This window comes from Ambystoma mexicanum, chromosome 1p, assembly GCF_040938575.1.
Source record: "Ambystoma mexicanum isolate Mex_15411 chromosome 1p, UKY_AmexF1_1, whole genome shotgun sequence".
Lineage (NCBI taxonomy): Eukaryota > Metazoa > Chordata > Amphibia > Caudata > Ambystomatidae > Ambystoma > Ambystoma mexicanum.
This window is the reverse complement of record NC_090921.1, coordinates 1,487,503,615-1,487,528,792: the sequence shown is the minus strand read 5'-3', so window position 1 is coordinate 1,487,528,792 and position 25,178 is coordinate 1,487,503,615.

Sequence of the window (25,178 nt, the reverse complement as noted above, 5' to 3'; positions counted from 1 at the left end):
ATGGGGAGTGAGGTGATGGTCCGAACCAGGATGATTCCGTAGGGCATATAAAGCTAAGGACAGGTAATATAGCCATTCCCTTTTCAAAGTTAGCTTGATCTCAGAAATCCTTTCTTTACGGAGGCTGTTGAGTCTCTCACATATACCGTTCACTTGCGTGTAATAAGCAGAAGAAAACACATGCTTAATATTTAACAAATGGCCTATCTGTTCAAATACTTCATTGACAAAATGCAACCCATTATTGGATCTCAGCACTTCACACACTCCCCATCTTGGAAAGACTTCACACACTAGAAACGTTGCTGCGCAAGTGGCTTCAGGATGTGTACACAGACCTGTCTCGATTCGCCTAGAGTGGGGACACACCACCCCTATCAGATACCTGTATCCACTACACACCTGCAGCATATCAACATAGTCAATATGTAAATGCTGAAAAGAACCATTTGGTCAAGGAATTACTCCTCTAATCGTTCTCAGTATATGCCCAGCAGTAAACCTTTGACATACAATGCAGTTTACTACATACAATGCAACGTGTTCTAACACATTTGAAATAAACCAGTCTTCTGCAATTGTTGCAGCAAGACTTTCCCTAGTTACATGCGCGGGATGTTGCAGCTGTTCAAGCACGATCTTTAATAACACTACTGGTGTCACTGGCTTTCCAGTGCTGTCTTGTTGCCACAATGCTTCTGAGGGGGATAAGGAACACCCCCTTTGCTTCCATAATTCCTGCACTTCCGGCGGTGCCTCCCTTGAATCTCCATTCTGTGAGCCATTGGTAATTTATTAAACCCTTCTTGCACCACCATAACTGCAACTATGTTCTCTTTAATATTTGGTGTATCAACACTTGAAATATCTGGAGAATATGTAGCCCTCTTGGCTTCTACACCTGCGGCTTTATTCCTGCAAGAAATAAAATGTATTTGCTTAGTGTGAGCGGCACATTTAACAAAAACATGTCCAATAGGGATGCATGCTGCACTGGAGTGTCATCCGCATTGGAGGTAACCCCTCCTTTTCCAGCACACTCACCCTACATTTACGGTTTATGTTGCGTAGGCAGAGTCACTGTACACTGTCACTTCCTGCCCTTTGTATTTCTCAAGTGTGGCAATTAGCGCTACTAATTCTGCCGCTTTCGCCAAAAAGTGAGATGGTAGTCTTGCACTTGCTACAACATCAAATTTATCATATGCTCTATGCCTCAATAATGCTGTGTCAAAATGCCTTTCGCCACTAGTTTGATACATTTTTTAGCAATCATCAAATAAAAGAATTTCCCCTATTGGCAATACATTCTATTTTATACAAGGTATATCATCATAGAACTCAACATAATTTGCACAATCATGCACATGGTCACCCTCTGTCACTGGCTCGGCTATAAGCGTGGCAGGATTCAATATTTTACACCTAACAATTTTGATTGTTGGGTCCGAATTCACTACTTCATAGGCAGAATCCCTCTATGATGTGAATGGCTCTTAGGTTTCTCTAAAATGGCAAACAAAATACGTTCCACAAAAAGTGTCATAGAGCAGCCCATCACAATACTTGTAGACATGTCAATTGCAAACGCGGTGGCTGCCAATGACTGTCCGCAAGGAAAGTGTCCTTTCATAACTGGGTCGAATATCACACTATAATATGCTAGCGGCTTGTACCCAAATTTGGTCCTCTGTGTAAGCAGTCATGACTGTCCCATCTGAATGTGAGAATAAATAATATTCCTCAGCATGATAGGGAATTCCCAGAACAGAAGCTGTACAAATTGCTTTTTTCAAGTCTTCAAATCCTTCCTCCATCTCCTCAGTCCATTCTATTGTGACTTTGTCCACTTGTGCCTTTTTTAATACCTGCAACATGGGTCTTGTGTATGAACTGTAGTCAAACACCCAGGCTCTTACATAATTGCATAGTCCTAAAAACTGTTGCATCTGTTTTACTGTATGGGGTTTTGCAGTTTTTTTCCTTCATGTGAAATCCATTGCCCTATGTATAACACCTCTTCTTGGCAATATTGACATTTTTTCTTGTCTACTTTGTTTCCCTTGTCTGCTAGAGCATTGCCTAGGTCCATCTGTAGAACCCTGTTAAAGATCGATGCAGATAGTACTCTTGGGGCAAATTTGTGCGTTTTAGACAAGTCTTGCGGAACGTAAATGAAGTCAACTCTTGTGAGTCCTGCATTTTTCAAATCAATCACCGTATAAAATTGTGCTTCTACTGGGATACTGCATAGTACAGTTTCCGGGTTAGGAACTAAAGGAAACTCTGCATCTACAATCTGGTTAATCTGTCTCATGTCCTGCATGAATTTCCACAACCACCCCGTTGATTTCTTAATTGGATACAGCGCGGTGATGCACAATGATTTTGATGATCCCAGAATGCCTTGCTTCATCAGTGGTGAAATGGTTTTGACTATGCCCTTATCGGCCTCTCAAGACATGTGGTACTGTCTTGCTCGAGGTAAAATCGCCCCTGGCTTCAACTTTATTTGGACTTCCACTATCCCTTTTAACAAACATACATCATGGGGGCCTTTGGGCCAAAGGATGCTTGGCACCTTCTCCAAGTCTTCTTCAGAAAATGCTCCATGCTGCTGCATTATTGCCATTCCCTGTGGGACTTCCCTTTTCTCTATTCCTATCTAATATGTGATGCTCATAAAGAACATTTCTCCATCGTCTTTTGGGTCATCTCTAAACATGTCATCATCAGTAATGTCAGTCAACCTATACCCTTATTCAAGAGCTATGACTGTCCTCCATGGTCTACCCTTGTCATCCATTCCTTCGAGCATTGCCATTTCCCTTCATACTCTGGCTGCTTCTAACTCTAGAGGGATAGTCTGTCCCCCCTCTTCGTCCATAGGTATCTGTCATCTGAACAAGAATTCCTCAGGTATCCTCACAGTCTTCCCCACTAAGCCAGGTGGCCATGTTAATAGAATGCTAACCCCATACAGGAAAACCTCTGGCTCCACTGGAACGCCTTGCAGAGCCACTTACCCTGTGAATCCCAGTATAAACTCAACCACATTCATGTAGAATATTCCAGGAGTTGAACACACGATTTCTTCATCAGTAAATTAAACCGTCATGTTAAGTTTTGTCATCAAATCTCTTCCCAGAATGTTAACAGGTGTCTGTCATGAATTCAACAATGGAACAGACATGTCTGATTCTCCTATAGGGATTGGTAATTCATCAGTAAAAGGAACTCGACTTGTAGCTCCAGAGAACCCTTGAGCATTCATGGCAATTCTTGACGTATACTTTCCCTCTCATATACACGAACGAGTAGCCCCAGTGTCTACTAGAAAAGAAAAAAGATTTACCTCCTATTGTCACATTGACCATTGGTTCCTCTTGGCGGTCTGGTGTCACAGATAGCACTGAACACATCAAGTCACCCTATGAGCTGTACTCTTTTGGATACTTGCATGCCCCCGTACCTGTGAAGGGATTCTCTCCCACCACAGTGGCACCTCCTATTCTAGGTGTCAGTAATTGACCCGTGTTTGCATACTGCTGTATCTGCATGGGGGCATGTTGCGATTGACCTTGTGGTGGATTCATTTGTACTTGCTGTGGTTGTGGTGTCTGTTGCATTTGTGATGGTTGCTTCTGATACACTGTCTGATCTTGGGCAAACCATTCCCTAGGATGTGTGCTATATGGTGGAGGATAAGCTGTACCCCCTCTTGTGAATTGACCCTTCTGTATATTACCTTGGTTTCCACATAGGCGTGCAATGTGTCCTACCATCCCACAAGTCCAACATACAGGAGGAGACCGCCTGACTAGTGGCCCTTGGTTAAATCCTCCTTGCACATTCTGATTTGCATTCTGTGCATTTTGAAACACACCTTGATTGGTTTGAAATCCACCACTTCCAGCACTTGACACCCGATGCCTGCATTTACCCTTTCACTTGCCACCAGCCGGCTGCACTTTTATTTATTGTCTTTTATTTTTTTGTTTATTTTATTTATTGTCTTTTTATTTATTTTATTGTTATCCTATGTACTGCACTTCCCCCTCCCCCTTTTCCCCTCACTTTTCCCTTCCCCCTGCACTTGCGCAATCTCAATGTCACCTGGCCTAGTAAGATCATTGTCTCTGTCTTCCATCTGTTGCCCCTCCCTTGCCTCATCACGCATTGAAATACTTGTGTATAGGAGCGTTATAAATGCCACATCATATCATATCATATCCCATACTTCTGGTGGCATGAACCCATTCCCTCCTTGGTCCATTGGGTGCTGATTATTTGCCTGTGATGCACCCACTGCTTGCTGAACTCCCAATCCTTCTCTGCTTGTCAATACCGCCCCTTCTATGGTGTATTTTGACAATTTCTTCTGAACTAATTTTGCATCCTCAGCTTTCCTAGCCTCATGTTTCTTTTTGTTTCTCTCCTGCAATAGCCGACAGTGATGCACTATTGTCAACTGTATCTCGGCTCACGGTTTGGCTTCCATTCCCACTAATTTCATAATTTGTCTCTGAACTAGCCCGGGCAACCCTTGACATAAAATGTGTTAAAATAATGCCACCATTTTTTCCCATGGCTCCTACATTTCAAGTTGCCACCGTTCTTGAATATCCTGTATGTAAGGAAAAGGATCCACATCCCCTTTCAGTCTACGTGTCATAATTGCACCCATATCTGATGTGTCAGGATACTGTACCGTAAGAGCCCTCGTCTGCTCTATAATTATTAAACAGCACTCCATCATGCGCTGTGTTCTGTGCTGTTACACTTGCATATCCTGCTCTCTTCCATATGTCATCAGCTCTCTCTCCAATAATAGCTGCCAAGAGACCCTTACAGGGTAATTCATAGAAATTCGCACAAAAGTGGTGCATGCGACTGGTGCACAGCATGCACGTGCGAATGTCTGCGCCACCGCGTACGCTAAAACCGATTTCCGCGCACAGCGTATTCATGGATTCTCGCATCCAAAACCAGCCGTGGCGCAGCGTGGCGCAGCGACCCTGCAGCAGCGCCAGTTACGCCCCCAAGAACGCCCTCGCGCAAGGAAAAGCCTTCAAAATCCCCAAATAATCGCAAAGGGCTGCGCTAACCCTGGACCAGTTCACAGGGCTGGCAAACAGCAAACGCCAAGCGGGGAACGTGTATTACAGGGGTGCGCGGGAAGTATCACATGCGATTCCAGCAGGGTACGTGTATTTCAGGGGTGCGTGGGAAGTTCCACACGCGATTGGCCCCGTGCGAGCAGGGTACGTGTATTTCAGGGGTACGCGGGAAGTTCCACACGCAATTTCAGCAGGGTACGTGTATTTCAGGGGTGCGCGGGAAGTTCCAAACGCGATTGGCCCCGTGCGAGCAGGGTACGTGTATTCCAGGGGTGTGCGGGAAGTTCCACACGCGATTTCAGCAGGGTACGTGTATTTCAGGGGTGCGCGGGAAGTTCCACACGCGATTTCAGCATGGTACGTGTATTTCAGGGGTGCGCGGGAAGTTCCACATGCAATTCCATCAGGGTACGTGTATTTCAGGGGTGCGCGGGAAGTTCCACACGCGATTGGACCCGTGCGAGCAGGGTACATGTATTTCAGGGGTGCGCGGGAAGTTCCACACGCGATTTCAGCAGGGTACGTGTATTTCAGGGGTGCGCGGGAAGTTCCACACGCGTTTGGCCCCGTGCGAGCAGGGTACGTGTATTCCAGGGGTGCGCGGGAAGTTCCACACGCGATTTCAGCCGGGTACGTGTATTTCAGGGGTGCGCAGGAAGTTCCACACGCGATTTCAGCAGGGTACGTGTATTTCAGGGGTGCGCGGGAAGTACCACACAAGATTTCAGCAGGGTACGTGTATTTCAGGGGTGCGCGGGAAGTTCCACACGCGATTTCAGCAGGGTACGTGTATTTCAGGGGTGCGCGGGAAGTTCCACATGCGATTCCATCAGGGTACGTGTATTTCAGGGGCGCGCGGGAAGTTCCACATGCGATTGGCCCCGTGCGAGCAGGGTACGTGTATTTTGGGGGTGCGCGGGAAGTTCCACACGCAATTTCAGCAGGGTACGTGTATTTCAGGGGTGTGCGGGAAGTTCCACACGCGATTGGTCCCGTGCGAGCAGGGTACGTGTATTCCAGGGGTGTGCGGGAAGTTCCACACGCGATTTCAGCCGGGTTCGTGTATTTCAGGGGTGCGCGGGAAGTTCCACACGCGATTTCAGCCGGGTACGTGTATTTCAGGGGTGCGCGGGAAGTTCCACACGCGATTTCAGCAGGGTACGTGTATTTCAGGGGTGCGCGGGAAGTTCCACGCGCGATTGGCCCAGTGCGAGCAGGGTACGTGTATTCAAGGGTTGCACGGGAAGTTTCACATGCGATTTCAGCCGGGTGCGTGTATTTCAGGGGTGCGCGGGAAGTTCCACACGCAATTTTAGCAGGGTACGTGTATTTCAGGGGTGCGCGGGAAGTTCCACACGTGATTTCAGCAGGGTACGTGTATTTCAGGGCTGCGCGGGAAGTTCCACACGCGATTTCAGCAGGGTACGTGTATTTCAGGGGTTCTGGGGAGTACTACACGTGAATTGGCCGTGTGGGTCCTCCCAGGTGTTCGCTCTACAACCTCCACGGCGCCTGCAGGCAGCCCACACCACGGGGGACTACCCTGTACCCCTGCTCATGTCCCGCATGCAGCCCATCCACCATGGGCATTGCCCCCAGCCAACCCACATGTCACCTTGCACTACTGATCAACAATGCATGTCTCCCACCACCCCCACCCCCCAGCAGTGCAGGGGCAGCCTCCACCAGGCCCCCACTCATGTCTCCCACCACCCCCACCCCACACCCACCAGGGGCAGCCTCCACCAGGTCCCCACTCATGTCCCCTATTACCCCCACCCCCCAGCAGTGCAGGGGCAGCCTCCACCAGGCCCCCACTCATGTCTACCACCACCCCCACCCCCCAGCCACCAGGGGCAGATTCCACCAGGCCCCCACTCATGTCTCCCACCACCCCCACCCCCCAGCAGTGCAGGGGCAGCCTCCACCAGGCCCCCACTCATGTCCCGCTGCACCCCCACCCCCCAGCCACCAGGGGCAGATTCCACCAGGCCCCCACTCATGTCTCCAACCACCCCCACCCCCCAGCAGTGCAGGGACAGCCTCCACCAGGCCCCCACCCATGTCCACCACCACCCCACCCCCCAGCCACCAGGGGCAGATTCCACCAGGCCCCCACTCATGTCCCCCTGCACCCCCACCCCCCCAGCAGTGCAGGGGCACCCTCCACCAGGCCCCCACTCATGTCTCCCACCACCCCCACCCTCAGCAGTGCAGGGGCAGCCTCCACCAGGCCCCCACCCATGTCTACCACCACCCCCACCCCCCAGCCACCAGGGGCAGATTCCACAGGCCCCCACTCATGTCTTCTCCCACCACCCCCACCCCCCAGCCACCAGGGGCAGATTCCACCAGGCCCCCACTCATGTCTCCCACCACCCCCACCCCCTGGTAGTGCAGGGGCAGCCTCCACCAGGCCCCCACCCATGTCTACCACCACCCCACCCCCCAGCCACCAGGGGCAGATTCCACCAGGCCCCCACTCATGTCTCCCACCACCCCCACCCCCCAGCAGTGCAGGGGCAGCCTCCACCAGGCCCCCACTCATGTCTCCCACCACCCCCACCCCCCAGCAGTGCAGGGGCACCTTCCACCAGGCCCCCACTCATGTCTCCCACCACCCCCACCCTCAGCAGTGCAGGGGCAGCCTCCACCAGGCCCCCACCCATGTCTACCACCACCCCCACCCCCCAGCCACCAGGGGCAGATTCCACCAGGCCCCCACTCATGTCTTCTCCCACCACCCCCACCCCCAGGCACCAGGGGCAGATTCCACCAGGCCCCCACTCATGTCTCCCACTACCCCCACCCCCCGGTAGTGCAGGGGCAGCCTCCACCAGGCCCCCACCCATGTCTACCACCACCCCACCCCCCAGCCACCAGGGGCAGATTCCACCAGGCCCCCACTCATGTCTCCCACCACCCCCACCCCCCAGCAGTGCAGGGGCAGCCTCCACCAGGCCCCCACTCATGTCTCCCACCACCCCCACCCCCCAGCCACCAGGGGCAGATTCCACCAGGCCCCCACTCATGTCTCCCACCACCCCCACCCCCCAGCAGTGCAGGGGCAGCCTCCACCAGGCCCCCACTCATGTCTACCACCATCCCCCAGCCACCAGGGGCAGATTCCACCAGCCCCCCACTCATGTCTCCCACCACCCCCACCCCCCAGCAGTGCAGGGGCACCCTCCACCAGGCCCCCACTCATTTCTCCCACCACCCCCACCCCCCAGCAGTGCAGGGGCAGCCTCCACCAGGCCCCCACTCATGTCTACCACCACCCCCCAGCCACCAGGGGCAGATTCCACCAGGCCCCCACTCATGTCCCCCTGCACCCCCACCCCCTAGCAGTGCAGGGGCAGCCTCCACCAGGCCCCCACTCATGTCTACCACCACCCCCACACCCCCAGCCACCAGGGGCAGATTCCACCAGGCCCCCACTCATGTCTACCACCACCCTCACCCCCCAGCCACCAGGGGCAGCCTCCACCAGGCCCCCACTCATGTCCCCCTGCACCCCCATCCCCCAGCAGTGCAGGGGCACCCTCCACCAGGCCCCCACTCATGTCTCCCACCACCCCCACCCCCCAGCAGTGCAGGGGCAGCCTCCACCCGGCCCCCACTCATGTCTCCCACCACCCCCACCCCCCAGCAGTGCAGGGGCACCCTCCACCAGGCCCCCACTCATGTCTCCCACCACCCCCACCCCCCAGCAGTGCAGGGGCAGCCTCCACCAGGCCCCCACTCATGTCTACCACCACCCCCACCCCCCAGCCACCAGGGGCAGATTCCACCAGGCCCGACACTCATGTCCCCCTGCACCCCCCCCCCAGCAGTGCAGGGGCAGCCTCCACCAGGCCCCCACTCGGTGAGGGCATAAATTCTACTACAAGGAGGAGTAGATCCAGGTATCAGGTCGATCTGGCAGTCATAAGACCTATGAGGAGGTAGAGAGTTAGCCTGATCCTTCCGGAAAACATCTTGGTATTCTAGGTATTCAGGAGGTAACTGGGGAGTCTCTGAAGAAATTGCTGCCAGTGCAACACCAGGTGGAGGGTGACAAGTAGAGACACATTCTGGAAACTGGACCGTTCTTGCTCGCCAATCGATCAGAGGATTGTGTTTCTCTAACCAAGGTATTCCTAGAATAATCTGAAACTGAGGGGCCTTGATCACATCGAACATGATCTTCTCATGGTGTCCATCTTGACTTACTAGCGTCACTTCTTGAGTGGTATGTGTTACTGGCCCGGAGGCTATCTCCGTACCATCCACCGTAGTAATGACGTCCTTTACAGCCTTGGGACAAATAGTTAGATTCATCCTCAAAACCATTTCATGATCCACATAATTGCCGATGGCACCGCTGTCGACGTAAGCTTCAATTGCATGTAATCGATCCGGATTATCAGGGCTAATGAGGACCATAGGTATCACGAAATGCGAGGTCACGGAACTGGTTTTCACGCTCGGCAAGAGGACCTCTATTCTTGTCGGGCGAGGTCGTTTCCCTGCTCAGAGTTTGTAACTTTGGTAACTGCAGCTCCTACTGCCTTCTTGGCAGGTTTCACCGGACAGTCTCGAAGAAAGTGCCCTGAGTTTCCGCAATAGAGGCATAATTGCAACTGTTTTCTCCTTTCCCGCTCCTTTTGTGTTAGAGGACCTTTCAGACCCCCTATTTGCATGGGTTCCACGGAGTCTACTCCTTTGGAAGGAGTTGGCGGTTTGGAAAATACTCGAGCATCAAACTTGGAACGATCGGCCTTCCTGTTCTGCAGTCTGTGATCTATTTGAACGACTAAGTCTATATAGTCCGAACAATCTTGTGGGGGATTCACTACTTGGGCTAACACATCTTTGAGCTCTCCGCGTAGACCTCTATAAAACAGCGTAATCCTTTTGTCCTCAGGCCAGTGAGTTTCCACTATCAGTCTGTTGAAAGACGCAATATAAGCCAAAAGGTCTTGATTACCTTGTCGCAACGAAAGAAGCTCATTGTCCAAGGCCTGTCCCTGTGAATGTCTTGCGAACAGTTTTTCCATACTGAGCTGAAAAGCTTGAAAATCATGGAGGACCGGATCATCTTGATTTACTAGAGGGATCGACCAGTCTGCCGCATTGCCACTAAGGTACGAAAGCACGAAAGCTACTTTAGCTTGATCAGTTGGAAAGGCTGCTGGCCGGCATAAGAAATGCAACCGGCACTGATTGATAAATACTGCAAACCTCTTTGGGTCACCAGAAAATCGTTCGGGCGGAGCCAGAGGTACATTCCCAGGTAGGTTGATCTGCACTGGATTCATAGAGGATGTAGAAGGAAGATTTCCCCCAGATGCGGGTAACGGGGTCTGTCCGGCTTGTGACTGTAGCAATTGTCTAGCGAGATCATCTGTTCGCTCCTTGGAAATAATCAGTTCCCTTCTTAGAGCGTTCGTTTCCTGACGGGCTGCATGCACTTCTGCCCTTAGTTCCCCAAGTAACTGGGCTAGCTGGTCGGTATCTGAGGTTTCCATAGCGCCTGGACGGGAGTTTTGTGGTAGGCTTTGCGTTCTGTAACGCTCACCTGATTCCCGTAGAGGCGCCGGTCTTGACTGGGCGTATACCGTATCTTCAAAGGTGATGTGTAACACACGGCTGGCTCTTTGGGCTGGACCTCTGTGCACTGTATGTCTGGCTCGAAGGGTAAGATGTCTTAGGTAAGTGAACGCCGTGCTCTCCATCTGCCTCGAGGCAGGGTGCTGTAACCAGTTTCTTCACTGGATAAGGGGAGCAGGCCTCTTGACTTCAGAGGACTGCTGTCCGTCGTTTACTGCGCGAACGGTAAGTTTCGAGTAATTCTAATGTCTTTAAAGTCTTTAGTAATGATGTCTCTTGTTTTGCAGGGATCCGGCGATGGCGGATGGCGGGCTGAAGTGAGTTGAAGATAGAGCCCGTGTGATGAATAGAAGCGCCTGGAAGCACGTAAGTAAGCGCTTGTTGCCTGCTTCACGATGCGCTCTAACTGTCTTTTTATTTTGCAGGTACAAGTTCGGGGCGGCTGCAGGGTGCCGGAATACCCACTGGGTTAGATGTGGAAAGGAGTAATGGCACGTGAGTATTAAAGTTCCCCAATGTCTTTAAACGCACCTTGTTTTGTCTTTCAGATGCGGGATGCAGCGCCGAAGGCCTCCGGAGCGTGCGAAGAGTTGGTAAGCTTTTGTCTTTCAGATGCCGGAATGCAGTGTGAAGACTTCCGGAGCGCACGAAGAGTAGTTAAGCCTTTGTCTTTCAGATGCCGGAATGCAGCGCGAGGCGTTGGTGACAGCCGATGGACCAGGTAAGTGAAGAGCTGTCACTGAAGACCGTAATGCTAACCTGTTCTTTCTTGTCTTTATAGGTGTTGCTGAAGACTGGATTCAGAATGGTAAGCCTTTTTCCTTAGGCCCAGGATCAGATGCAGAAGACACAATGAGCGTTCTGCTGCTGAGGATGCAGAATAACGCAAAGCAAGATTCATCCATCGGGTGTGGTTTAAATAGCCTCCTGTAGTGCTTAGTTGTCTCCTTCCACAGCCACGCCTAGGTAAGAAAAGAGTTCCTGCTTTCCAGAAGAGTTCCAGTGTTCTGAATCTAGGGAGTGGCTCCTGCTCCACCCAACAGGAAAAGTAGTTCCAAACAGAAGAGGATCAGAGACTCAACTGGCAGGCAAGTAAGCAGCATGGTCTGCTGCAGGTAAGTCCACCCAAGCATTATGAGCCCGGCGCTTCCAGCGCTGGGAGTGGGCATATTTATGAGCCTGGTGCCACTGGCGCCAGGACTGGGTCCAAAAGGTCCCAATTGGGACTGGTTGGCACTCGGAACCTGGGTTATGGATCTGCTTCCAAGGGAGTTGGGAAAACCCTGACCTTTTGGAAGCAGAGATCATGACACCAACTCATGTTCCCCTGCACCTCCACCCTCCATCCAGCAGGCCCCCACTCATGTCCAACTCATGTTCCCCAGCCAACATGTCATCACAATCTAGATCCCCGGTCCCTATGGTCAGCCTCCAAATGCAAAACACCCACCTGAGTATTGCATCCACCCACTCAGAAATGGCAAAAACATGATAGAACTGCAATTGCAAGTTTGGAAACGAACACATGTCCCTCACATACACCTAATGGGTGTCAGTGAATCTCCAAACCCATATCATGATATGCATGAAACCAATGAGATGATACTACACATTGAAGTTTGATCTAAAAATATGTATTAAAGAAAACATGAATTGAATCAAAAATAAACTAACAAAAATGGGAATGTACAAAAAGTAAAAAGAAGTCCATGAAAAAATGCAAAACCAAAATTCAGAATCCAAAGGAATGGTGTCCAAAGTCACAGTCCAGAAAAGAATATCCAATGTGAAATTATAATTGAAAGCCATTGCTCCATGGGTAAATAGTAAAAAGAAAAGATAATCCAACAGTGAACTATGTACAGGTGAACAAGCCAGGGTCCATGATCCCAACAAAAGAAATGAAACCTATCTAACAACACTACCTAATAAAAAATAACTATATACAAAAATGTGGCCCATTGTCCAAAAGGTCCAAAGAAAATGCAAAAACAAAGGAAACCTAACACTAATTACATAACTATTTACATGGGCAGCGGGCTAGTCCCACGGCTCACTGGATGTTGTCATGGGCCAGGGCATCATCGAACTCCTGTTCAATGGCTTGGAGGCGGGCATGTTCCCTGGCCCCGAGGTCTCGCAGGGATAAAGCAGTGTCCAGCTCCAACTCCCTGCGAAGACCCTCGAGGCACTCAGCCCGCCTCAGCGCCTTCCGCATGGAGTTCTCCGCCCTGACCATTGTGAGCCATTCCTCCTTTGCCCGCTGCCGCTCCGCACCTATCTGCTGGCCCAACCGCTCCCACACGGAAGCCACTCCCATTCCAGGGTTCTCCTGCCCTCCGGCCGATGCCTGCACCCCTGATGTTGATGGCCCCGAGCCATGATGCCTCCCACGTCGAGCCTGCCACTGCCTCCGACGCAACTGCCTGTGCCAGCACGACGGCATCCAGGCTGATGGTATCCACCGACGCCGTTGTGCACGTGCCCTTCCCGATGATGCCGTCACAGGGCACGGTGGCAGCAGGCAGGCAGGCAGGCAGGCAGCAGCAGATGGCTCGTGGGAGGCTGCTTGGGGCTCTGGGGGGCAGTAATTCGGCCTTTTGGGCAGGAGCGTGGTCTTCCGTGTGTTTACGCGTGGCCAGCTTGATACGGAGTGATTTGGCACGTGAAAATCGTGCACGTCTGTGTGTAAATCGAGCAAAGGCCCTTAGCGCGTATGCACGTCAGCACGCATATGCGATTTCATTGGACTAAAGGCCCTTAGCGCGTGAGCGCGTCTGTGACGTGAGGCGCGCGGGTGTTTCCCTCATTACATGTGATGACAGAGCACACGTGGATTTCCACCAATCGCGTGTGGGACTTCCTGCGCACCCCCGAAATACACGTACCCAGGCCAATCACATGTACGCTCACTTCCCTCCGATTACACGCGATGACACTCGGACGTGCAGTTTTATTTCATTGGCCCAAAGGCCACCATGCGCAGCTGTGACGTCACGCGCATGGCCGTAGAGAATGGCGCGTGTAAAAAAGAAGAGATACACGTCCGAGTGTCAAAGCACGTAATTGGTGGAAATGGTCTCATTGCGTATGCGCGTCTGTGACGTGTGTATAAAAGGTACGTGTAGAACGCCATTTCCTTGTACGTGCTTTTCGTGGAGAGCGAGTGGGTGAAATCTGTACTTCTTGTCGGTTCACACGCGATTTACTTCACGGCGTTTCCAGTTCGTACTCCCTGTTACCTCTGACAGCTTTTTCTCTTTTCCTCTTTTTCCTGGCCCTGTTTCCTCAAACATCGTTCCCTATTACTGTTGTCCTGTCTCCTCAGACAGCATACAATTCTTCTTTTGGTGGGGTGTTGCCAACGCGCACACGCGCATATTTTTCACGCTTTTGTTCCTGGCGGACGGTGAGTCGCGCACGTATTTAACATCTGTGCTTGCCCCGTGTGTCGCGTACCCCTTCAGAGGTCATTCTAGGCTGCGTGTGACACGCATACGTTCATTCTTGTGTTCCTGGGTGCCACATCGTAGTGCAGGTTTATTTTTCCACGCACGTGGTCTAGGAGGGGTTGCGTGCACCTTACTTCACTTTTTTGGGGTGCCTGTGCGTTGCGTGACCCGTCATCTTTCCCCAGGGGTGACATACAGCCTTGCTAGAGCACTAGGGTACGATTACCATCTGGTACCCAACCCCTTTGACCCCCAATTGCCCAGGACAATAGTTCACATCGACTCCCATACGCACAATAACATCAGTGCCATGGCTGGGAGGCGAGCAAGCCGTAAGGGTGGCAAAGGTGGCCGAGCCCCAAGTGGTGGCCGTGGTGGATCCGGTAGGGGACGTGGCCGTGACTGGCAGGGTGCCTCTACCCCCCCATGTGTGGAGGAGCAGTCAGGGACACCCATGCCCACCCCCCCCTGGTTGAGGTTACCGTGGCTGACACCATCCATGCTCAGCCCTTGTTGGACCAGCCCACTTTGGAACCAGACCTGGCACAGGGTGACTCCATGGCTGACTTCCAGGTCAGCAGGTCTAGGCCACGTGCGCCGGTGAACGTTGGTGTCATCAGGCCACGTGGATCAGGGGCAGCTAGGTCATCTGTGCCCCGTGTAGGCAGGCTGGGGAGGCTGCAGGGGCAGCTGCGGCTCCATCCACCCCACCTCTCACACACCCATCCAGGACAGTGTCGGTCCAAGTCCATCATGCTGACATTCCCCCTGACACCATCACACTTGAGATAATGCCTGCACCAACTCCCATGCTGAGTGTGCAATCCCACGCTCCTGCCCCTAGTGTCCAGAGCGGCGCAGGACACTCCGGATCTCCACCACCTTCCAAGCGGAAGAGGAAGAGTGCTCGTCCAGTAGAGGCTGATGCCCCAGACACAGCTACACAGTCCGGCCCGTCAAGGAAGCCCAGCTTCAATGAGGCCGAACTGAATGCACTTGTAGAGTATGTGTCCGCACATGACCGCAAAATGGTGATTGTTGCAGCATCCAAGACCACACCTGCACAACGTCAGGCACACTGGCAGACCATTGCGGACATCATAAGTGCCCTTGGAATCGTGAGGCGCACAGCTAATGAATGCTACAAGCGCTGGGATGACCTGAAGCGCAAGGCAAAGAATAAGCTGGCCTCAAGTCATGCCGCAACTCTAGTGACTGGAGGTGGGTCTCCAGCAGACGACATAGAACTCACTCCACATGAGCAGGTTGCTGGGACCTACGTCACGGAGGAACAGATCCAAGGCGTGGGAGAAGTGGCAGATTACGAGGCATTGTCCGGTGAGTGCACATGCATGTGTGTGTCATCCATGTGCATGGTGTGTGCGGGAGGTCTTCTGTCTGGGTGCCAGGGGAGGGTGTGTGTGCCTGAGTGGTTTGGCTCACCCATGTGCCTCTTCCTAAACATTCTTGGCAACAGCATTTGGGTATGGCAGCATCCCTTCGGCCAACATTAGACATCCAGCCCAACACCACGCCAGTTGCCCTTGGAGTGTCATTTTGCCACTAGACTGTTGCTTATTTACCTCTGTTCATTCAGGCAGATTGTTTGCATACCACCACTTTTACTCGGGATTTCTCAGTCCTATTGTCACATGTCTGACATGGCTATGGTACAGTGGACTGGCTCAGTTTCATGGACATGATTAGTTTGGACATGTCCCTGTGCTATAGGACCATTTTTGACTGGCAGCTGCAGGTTAAACATTTGAACCATTACAATGGAAATAATCAATCATATGAACAAACTGGACTGAATGAACAATTGGTGACCTCCTCTCCCTCTTCAATTCATGGCTAGGGTACATGCCATCTGTGTGATGGCATGTGTATTTGACCTGGCAATCACTGGCCAATGTGTGATGCCACTGCTAGGCAGCATGCAGCAAATGTGTTCATCTTCCATCTTGGTGTCATCAATGTGTGCCATCTGCCTCCCCATCACACGCAGTGACAGTGCATGCATGGGAGTGTTTTAGTCATGTGGGACATGTGTCAATCAAGTACTGTTTCTGTAGCCTCTCAGCCCTCATTGTGTGCCATAGTGCTAATGCCTGTTTCCATTTGTTTTCTTTTATGTCTTTGCAGGGGAAGACGCACCTGATACTGCTGGGGTTGTGGAGATGGTGCAGACCCAGTAGGGGTCTGAGGGCCGACCGACCACCAGTGAGGGACGTGGTGTGGTGGTGGGTGAGAACCCACAACTGCTGCAGGTCTTGCTCTCAAGGGGTGTCTCTGGCTGCACCTCCCCGGAGCTGTACTCAGGTGTCGATTCGGATGATGAGACCTACGTGCCGTCGCAGGTGAGTGTTCCTGGGAGGGATTCTGTTCTGTCCGACCCACCTGCACCAGGGTTAGAACCCTCAATGGGGATGTCAGTGTTGGCAGGTACGCCTTTGGTGGTTACGGATGCAGGGTCACACTCCGCGACATCTGATCCTGTTCCTGGGCCAGCAGATCAGAGGGGGAATGCAGTCCTGCAGCCTCAGGCAGTGCCGGCACAGCAAGGCGCAGTTCGCTTTGCCCCAGACAGGTGTGGTGCCCGCCGACGTGGTGGCCGTACGCCACCTGGCAATACCGCATGGGAGCAATCCATTTACGGTATGGCAACCCAACAGGCAGCATCATCAGAGATGATGGCTCAGGCCATGGATAGGGTGGCCACTTCCATTGTCCCCCCCGAAAGGCTGATGGAGCGACTACAGCAGGCAACCGACTCCATCTGCCAGTCACACAGGGAGGACATGTTGGCGTCCGACAGGGACAGGCGGGCGGCACTGGCGACTCTGCAGGAAGCCATCTCCATAGAGTCCCAGGGCCACAGGGAAGCCCTGAGGCTGGAACTCCTTCACCTCAGGACGACTCTTGTTGAGCTTGAGGCTTCAACAAACCGAAGGACAGAACAGCAGCTGGAGCATCTCACCCGTACGCTTTCAGCTGAGATGCAGACAACTAGGGCGGAGGTCCGGGCATCCCGTGAGTTGTTGCATGGGGACCTCTGCACACTTATCCTCCAGAACGAGACCTACCACACCCGCATGCTTGCAGCCATGGAGGAACAGACTAGGGCTTTGCGTGGGCTGCCTCCCATAGTGCCACCACCTCCGGATGCAGCTGCAGAGGGTGAGGATAGCGACAGCAGTGATACTCCCACAATAGGGTAGCTGTGTAGGCCATGAGCCCATGGAGGTGGTTTTTTTCTGCAAGATCCACACAGGTGGGTTTTGGTGTGCACCCTGTCCTCGGACCTCCTGGGTGGCCTCCCCAACCCCCCCGGGCCCATTAATGGCCATTTTTGATTTTTTTTTTGTGGGACAGTGTGTTGCCTTGTGTGGCTCCCGTGGGCATACGCTGCATTGTGGCTGGGCACATGCAGGCTTGTCATGGATTTGGTTCAGATGCTTGGGTTTTTGTCACACACACCCCTCCTGCTTCCCGTTTCCATGGGCTTGCAAAGGGTGTGCCCAAGTGACATTGACGTACATGGTGACATTGGACTCCCATGAGCTGTGTGGGCAGTCTGTAGTCAATACTGTGTGTACATTCATAGTGCATATTGTTGTTGTATTGTACACTGCGTGGTGTATTGATATGTGCCTCTGCATCCATCTCATCCTCCATATTTGCAGGTCCATTCCTCATGTCTTCACAATGCGGTCCACCTTGGAACTGGAGTCCATGTTGTAAGCAGTGCACCTACACTCTTGCGTGTCGCTAACACTGTATACTCGGAAGTGTTCGGAGGGCTGTCATCATCAGGTGGTGAGGCTAGCTAATTTTTAAGTCTGTAATGTCATGTTTAAGGTAGGTTGGAGGTTGTTTAGGTGATTGGTATTCTTGGTAAGTATTTTGTAATGTGGGTGGTAGGTCCTGCATTACTGTGAGCATTTCATGTGTGGACATGTTTCCATTAGGGACACTGTAGCTGCTGACACTTGGGGCATGTTGTGGGGATTAATTTCTTTCCTCTCACATTGCATGACATGCCATGGTGTGTTGTGTGGCCGTGCCGGGGAGGGGGTGGGTGACATGGCACTGTTTTCATGTAGTATTTTGCAAGTGGGTATTCATTTATGCAGCATGGAAGTGTCTTTTCATGACACTGCATTGGTGGTGTTTGTGTAGGTAGGGATGCACACATTGTGACACTTCCACATGAACAATCTCAGGCTGCTATGCTTCTGACAGTTGACAGTCCCTTTGTTCGTCTTAATTGTCAGGTCGAGTCATCATTGCTTATCAGATGGTATGTGCCAGGCCTGTGTGCACTCCACTGGGGTGTGATTTCTATGTGAAGTAATTAGCCACCAGCTGCGTACGGGCTGCCTCACCCCGTGCCCTCTCCCCTCCCATGCGCAGCGGCCGTGCATGTGGTTGGGGATGTGGGGGCACCACCATGTCCACAGCCAGGCCCCGGCGTGTTGCAACATTGTGCAGGACACATGCTGCCACTATGATCCTGCACACTACTGGGGGCGCATATAACAGCTGCCCACCAGAACGGTCAAGGGAGCGAAAGCGTGACTTGAGCACTCCGAATGTGCGCTCCACTATGCCCCGGGTTGCAATATGGGCTGTGTTGTATCTTACCTCTGGAGGCGTGATGGGGTTCCGAATTGGCGTCATCATGTGGGTGCTCAGAGGGTAGGCACTGTCCCCTGGTGAGGAGGTGATGGGTATCATTAGTGGGGTAGTGACATAACTCTGCATCTGACATGCATGCATGTGCAGTGGCATTCATACTCACCAAGCAGCCATGTATCGCCATGCCGCCCAGCTTCTAGGTCCCGGCTTAGGGTAGACATTCGGTAAATGAAGCTGTCGTGGGTGGACCCTGGATAGTTGGCATATACTGAGGTGATGATTCCCTTAGCATTACATACTACCTGCATGTTGATGGAATGCCAGTGCTTGCGGTTCCTATAGATGTGCTCAGATGCCCTGGGGGGACGTAGTGCCACATGGGTGCAGTCAATGGCACCTAGCACTTTTGGGAATTGTGCCACACCGTAGAAATCGAGGGTGGCAGCCTGCCGTTCTGCAGGTGTCCTGGGCAGGTATATGTGCCTACGGACTGATGGGCGTGCAGTGATGATGTTCAAGACCTGGTGTAGGCAGCGTGATTGCGTGGCCTGTGACACCCCACCCACTATGGCACTTGTCCGCTGAAATGATCCTGTGGCCAAGAAGTGCAGTACATTGAGGACCTTCCCCAGGGGGCTGAGTGCTTGGGAGCACAGGGTGGGTGATGTGAGGTCATCCTCCCACTCACTGACCAGGTCCAGTATTATGTGTGGGGGAAACCTGTACCTCCCATACACCTGGTCATCAGGCATCCCAAAAAGGCTGGTTCTGGGAGTGAAAATTCGGGCCCTCACTATCCTCCTCCTCCTCCTTTGGTAACCCATGGCCACTGCTGCTAGGAATGGTATATTCATCCTGGCGTATGAGCTTGTTTGTTGTTTGCGTGCACTTTAATGCTGTGCGGGTCGACGTACACCTGCTTCATGCTGGCGTACGTGTATCAGGATTGGACCATTTTTCGGCACGTCGTAGAATCTTCCTGTCCACACGTAGCACGCTCTCATAGGCACAGTCGCGGGTAAATATTCCCGCCCACCCCTGGAATACATGTAACCCACTCTCACAGGCCCAATCGTGTGTGGAACTTCCCGCGCACCCCGTAGTACACGTACCCAGGCAAATCACGTTTGGAAGTTCATGCGCACCCCGAAGTAAACGTACCCAGGCTAATCGCGTGTGGAACTTCCCGCGCACCCCGTAGTACATGTACCCAGGCAAATCGCGTGTGGAAGTTCACGCGCACCCCGAAGTACACGTACCCAGGCTAATCGCGTGTGGAACTTCCCGCGGACCCCGAGGTGCACATACCCAGGCCAATTGCGTGTGGAACATCCCGCGCACCCCGAAGTACACGTACCCAGGCAAATCGCACGGCTGGGGGGTGGGGTTGGTGGTAGACATGGGTGGGGGCCTGGTGGAGGCTGCCCCTGGTGGCTGGGGGGTGAGGGTGGTGGGAGACATGAGTTGGACATCAGTGGGGGCCTGGTGGAGGCTGCCCCTGCACTGCTGGGGGGTGGGGGTAACAGGGGACATGAGTGGGGGCCTGGTGGAGGCTGCCCCTGCACTGCTGGGGGGTGGGGGTGGTGGTAGACATGAGTGGGGGCCTGGTGGAGGCTGCCCCTGGTGGCTGGGGGGTGAGGGTGGTGGGAGACATGAGTGGGGGCCTGGTGGAGGCTGCCCCTGCACTGCTGGGGCGTGGGGGTGGTGGTAGATATGGGTGGGGGCCTGGTGGAGGCTGCCCCTGCACTGCTGGGGGGTGGGGGTGCAGGGGGACATGAGTGGGGGCCTGGTGGAGGGGGCCCCTGGAGGCTGGGGGGTGGGGGTAATAGGGGACATGAGTGGGGGCCTGGTGGAGGCTGCCCCTGGTGGCTGGGGGGTGAGGGTGGTGGGAGACATGAGTTGGACATGAGTGGGGGCCTGGTGGAGGGTGCCCCTGGTGGCTGGGGGGTGAGGGTGGTGGGAGACATGAGTGGGGGCCTGGTGGAGGCTGCCCCTGCACTGATGGGGGTGGGGGTGGTGGTAGACATGAGTGGGGGCCTGGTGGAGGGTGCCTCTGGTGGCTGGGGGGTGGGGGTGGTGGGAGACATGAGTGGGGGCCTGGTGGAGGGTGCCCCTGGTGGCTGGGGGGTGAGGGTGGTGGGAGACATGAGTGGGGGCCTGGTGGAGGCTGCCCCTGCACTGATGGGGGTAGGGGTGGTAGTAGACATGAGTGGGGGCCTGGTGGAGGGTGCCCCTGGTGGTTGGGGGGTGGGGGTGGTGGGAGACATGAGTGGGGGCCTGGTGGAGGCTGCCCCTGGTGGCTGGGGGGTGAGGGTGGTGGGAGACATGAGTGGGGGCCTGGTGGAGGCTGCCCCTGCACTGCTGGGGGGTGAGGGTGGTGGTAGACATGGGTGGGGGCCTGGTGGAGGCTGCCCCTTCACTGCTGGGGGGGTGGGGGTGCAGGGGGACATGAGTGGGGGCCTGGTGGAGGGTGCAACTGGTGGCTGGGGGTGGTGGGAGACATGAGTGGGGGCCTGGTGGAGGCTGCCCCTGCACTGCTGGGGGTGGGGGTAATAGGGGACATGAGTGGGGGCCTGGTGGAGGCTGCCACTGGTGGCTGGGGGGTGAGGGTGGTGGGAGACATGAGTGGGGGCCTGGTGGAGGCTGTCCCTGCACTGCTGGGGGGTGGGGGTGGTGGTAGACATGGGTGGGGGCCTGGTGGAGGCTGCCCCTGCACTGCTGGGGGAGGTGGGGGTGCAGGGGGACATGAGTGGGGGCCTGGTGGAGGGTGCCCCTGGTGGCTGGGGGTAATAGGGGACATGAGTGAGGGCCTGGTGGAGGCTGCCCTTGGTGGCTGGGTGGTGGGAGACATGAGTTGGACATGAGTGGGGGCCTGGTGGAGGCTGCCCCTGGTGGCTGAGGGTTGAGGGTGGTGGGAGACATGAGTGGGGGCCTGGTGGAGGCTGCCCCTGCACTGCTGGGGGGTGGGGGTGGTGGGAGACATGAGTGGGGGCCTGGTGGAGGCTGCCCCTGGTGGCTGGGGGGTGGGGGTGGTGGTAGACATGGGTGGTGGCCTGGTGGAGGCTGCCCCTGCACTGCTGGGGGTGAGGGTGGTGGGAGACATGAGTGGGGGCCTGGTGGAGGCTGCCCCTGCACTGATGGGGGTAGGGGTGGTAGTAGACATGAGTGGGGGCCTGGTGGAGGGTGCCCCTGGTGGTTGGGGGGTGGGGGTGGTGGGAGACATGAGTGGGGGCCTGGTGGAGGCTGCCCCTGGTGGCTGGGGGGTGAGGGTGGTGGGAGACATGAGTGGGGGCCTGGTGGAGGCTGCCCCTGCACTGCTGGGGGGTGAGGGTGGTGGTAGACATGGGTGGGGGCCTGGTGGAGGCTGCCCCTTCACTGCTGGGGGGGTGGGGGTGCAGGGGGACATGAGTGGGGGCCTGGTGGAGGGTGCCCCTGGTGGCTGGGGGGTGAGGGTGGTGGGAGACATGAGTGGGGGCCTGGTGGAGGCTGCCCCTGGGGGGTGGGAGTGGTGGTAGACATGGGTGGGGGCCTGGTGGAGGCTGCCCCTGCACTGCTGGGGGGTGGGGGTGGTGGGAGACATGAGTGGGGGCCTGGTGGAGGCTGCCCCTGCACTGCTGGGGGGTGGGGGTGGTGGTAGACATGAGTGGGGGCCTGGTGGAGGGTGCCCCTGGTGGCTGGGGGGTGGGGGTGGTGGGAGACATGAGTGGGGGCCTGGTGGAGGCTGCCCCTGCACTGCTGGTGGTGGGGGTAATAGGGGACATGAGTGGGGGCCTGGTGGAGGCTGCCCCTGGGGCTGGGGGGTGAGGGTGGTGGCAGACATGAGTGGGGCCTGGTGGAGGCTGTCCCTGCACTGCTGGGGGGTGGGGGTGGTGGTAGACATGGGTGGGGGTCTGGTGGAGGCTGCCCCTGCACTGCTGGGGGGGGGTGGGGGTGCAGGGGGACATGAGTGGGGGCCTGGTGGAGGGTGCCCCTGGTGGCTGGGGGTAATAGGGGACATGAGTGAGGGCCTGGTGGAGGCTGCCCCTGGTGGCTGGGGGGCGAGGGTGGTGGGAGACATGAGTGTGGGCCTGGTGGAGGCTGCCCCTGCACTGATGGGGGTGGGGGTGGTGGTAGACATGAGTGGGGGCCTGGTGGAGGGTGCCCCTGGTGGCTGGGGGGTGGGGGTGGTGGGAGACATGAGTTGGACATAAGTGGGGGCCTGGTGGAGGGTGCCCCTGGTGGCTGGGGGGTGAGGGTGGTGGGAGACATGAGTGTGGGCCTGGTGGAGGCTGCCCCTGCACTGATGGGGGTGGGGGTGGTGGTAGACATGAGTGGGGGCCTGGTGGAGGGTGCCCCTGGTGGCTGGGGGGTGGGGGTGGTGGGAGACATGAGTGGGGGCCTGGTGGAGGGTGCCCCTGGTGGCTGGGGGGTGAGGGTGGTGGGAGACATGAGTGGGGGCCTGGTGGAGGCTGCCCCTGGTGGCTGGGGGGTGGGGGTGGTGGTAGACATGGGTGGGGGCCTGGTGGAGGCTGCCCCTGCACTGCTGGGGGTGAGGGTGGTGGGAGACATGAGTGGGGGCCTGGTGGAGGCTACCCCTGCACTGATGGGGGGTGGGGGTGGTGGTAGACATGAGTGGGGGCCTGGTGGAGGGTGCCCCTGGTGGCTGGGGGGTGGGGGTGGTGGGAGACATGAGTGGGGGCCTGGTGGAGGCTGCCCCTGCACTGCTGGGGGGTGAGGGTGGTGGTAGACATGGGTGGGGGCCTGGTGGAGGCTGCCCCTGCACTGCTGGGGGGGTGGGGGTGCAGGGGACATGAGTGGGGGCCTGGTGGAGGGTGCCCCTGGTGGCTGGGGGGTGAGGGTGGTGGGAGACATGAGTGGGGGCCTGGTGGAGGCTGCCCCTGGTGGCTGGGGGGTGGGGGTGGTGGTAGACATGGGTGGGGGCCTGGTGGAGGCTGCCCCTGCACTGCTGGGGGGTGCGGGTGGTGGGAGACATGAGTGGGGGCCTGGTGGAGGCTGCCCCTGCACTGATGGGGGGTGGGGGTGGTGGTAGACATGAGTGGGGGCCTGGTGGAAGGTGCCCCTGGTGGCTGGGGAGTGGGGGTGGTGGGAGACATGAGTGAGGGCCTGGTGGAGGCTGCCCCTGGTGGCTGGGGGTGAGGGTGGTGGGAGACATGAGTGGGGGCCTGGTGGAGGCTGCCCCTGCACTGCTGGGGGTGAGGGTGGTGGTAGACATGGGTGGGGGCCTGGTGGAGGCTGCCCCTGCACTGCTGGGGGGGTGGGGATGCAGGGGGACATGAGTGGGGGCCTGGTGGAGGGTGCCCCTGGTGGCTGGGGGGTGAGGGTGGTGGGAGACATGAGTGGGGGCCTGGTGGAGGCTGCCCCTGGTGGCTGGGGGGTGGGAGTGGTGGTAGACATGGGTGGGGGCCTGGTGGAGGCTGCCCCTGCACTGCTGGGGGGTGAGGGTGGTGGGAGACATGAGTGGGGGCCTGGTGGAGGCTGCCCCTGCACTGATGGGGGGTGGGGGTGGTGGTAGACATGAGTGGGGGCCTGGTGGAGGGTGCCCCTGGTGGCTGGGGGGTGGGGGTGGTGGGAAACATGAGTGGGGGCCTGGTGGAGGCTGCCCCTGGACTGCTGGGGGGTGGGGGTAATAGGGGACATGAGTGGGGGCCTGGTGGAGGCTGCCCCTGGTGGCTGGGGGGTGAGGGTGGTGGGAGACACAAGTGGGGGCCTGGTGGAGGCTGTCCCTGCACTGCTGGGGGGTGGGGGTGGTGGTAGACATGGGTGGGGGCCTGGGGGAGGCTGCCCCTGCACTGCTGGGTGGGTGGGGGTGCAGGGGGACATGAGTGGGGGCCTGGTGGAGGGTGCCCCTGGTGGCTGAGGGGTGGGGGTAATAGGGGACATGAGTCGGGGCCTGGTGGAGGGTGCCCCTGGTGGCTCGGGGGTGATGGTGGTGGGAGACATGAGTGGGGGCCTGGTGGAGGCTGCCCCTGCACTGATGGGGGTGGGGGTGGTGGTAGACATGAGTGGGGGCCTGGTGGAGGGTGCCCCTGGTGGCTGGGGGGTGGGGGTGGTGGGAGACATGAGTGGGGGCCTGGTGGAGGGTGCCCCTGGTGGCTGGGGGGTGAGGGTGGTGGGAGACTTGAGTGGGGGCCTGGTGGAGGCTGCCCCTGGTGGCTGGGGGGTGGGGGTGGTGGTAGACATGGGTGGGGGCCTGGTGGAGGCTGCCCCTGCACTGCTTGGGGTGAGGGTGGTGGGAGACATGAGTGGGGGCCTGGTGGAGGCTGCCCCTGCACTGATGGGGGGTGGGGTGGTGGTAGACATGAGTGGGGGCCTGGTGGAGGGTGCCCCTGGTGGCTGGGGGGTGGGGTGGTGGGAGACATGAGTGGGGGCC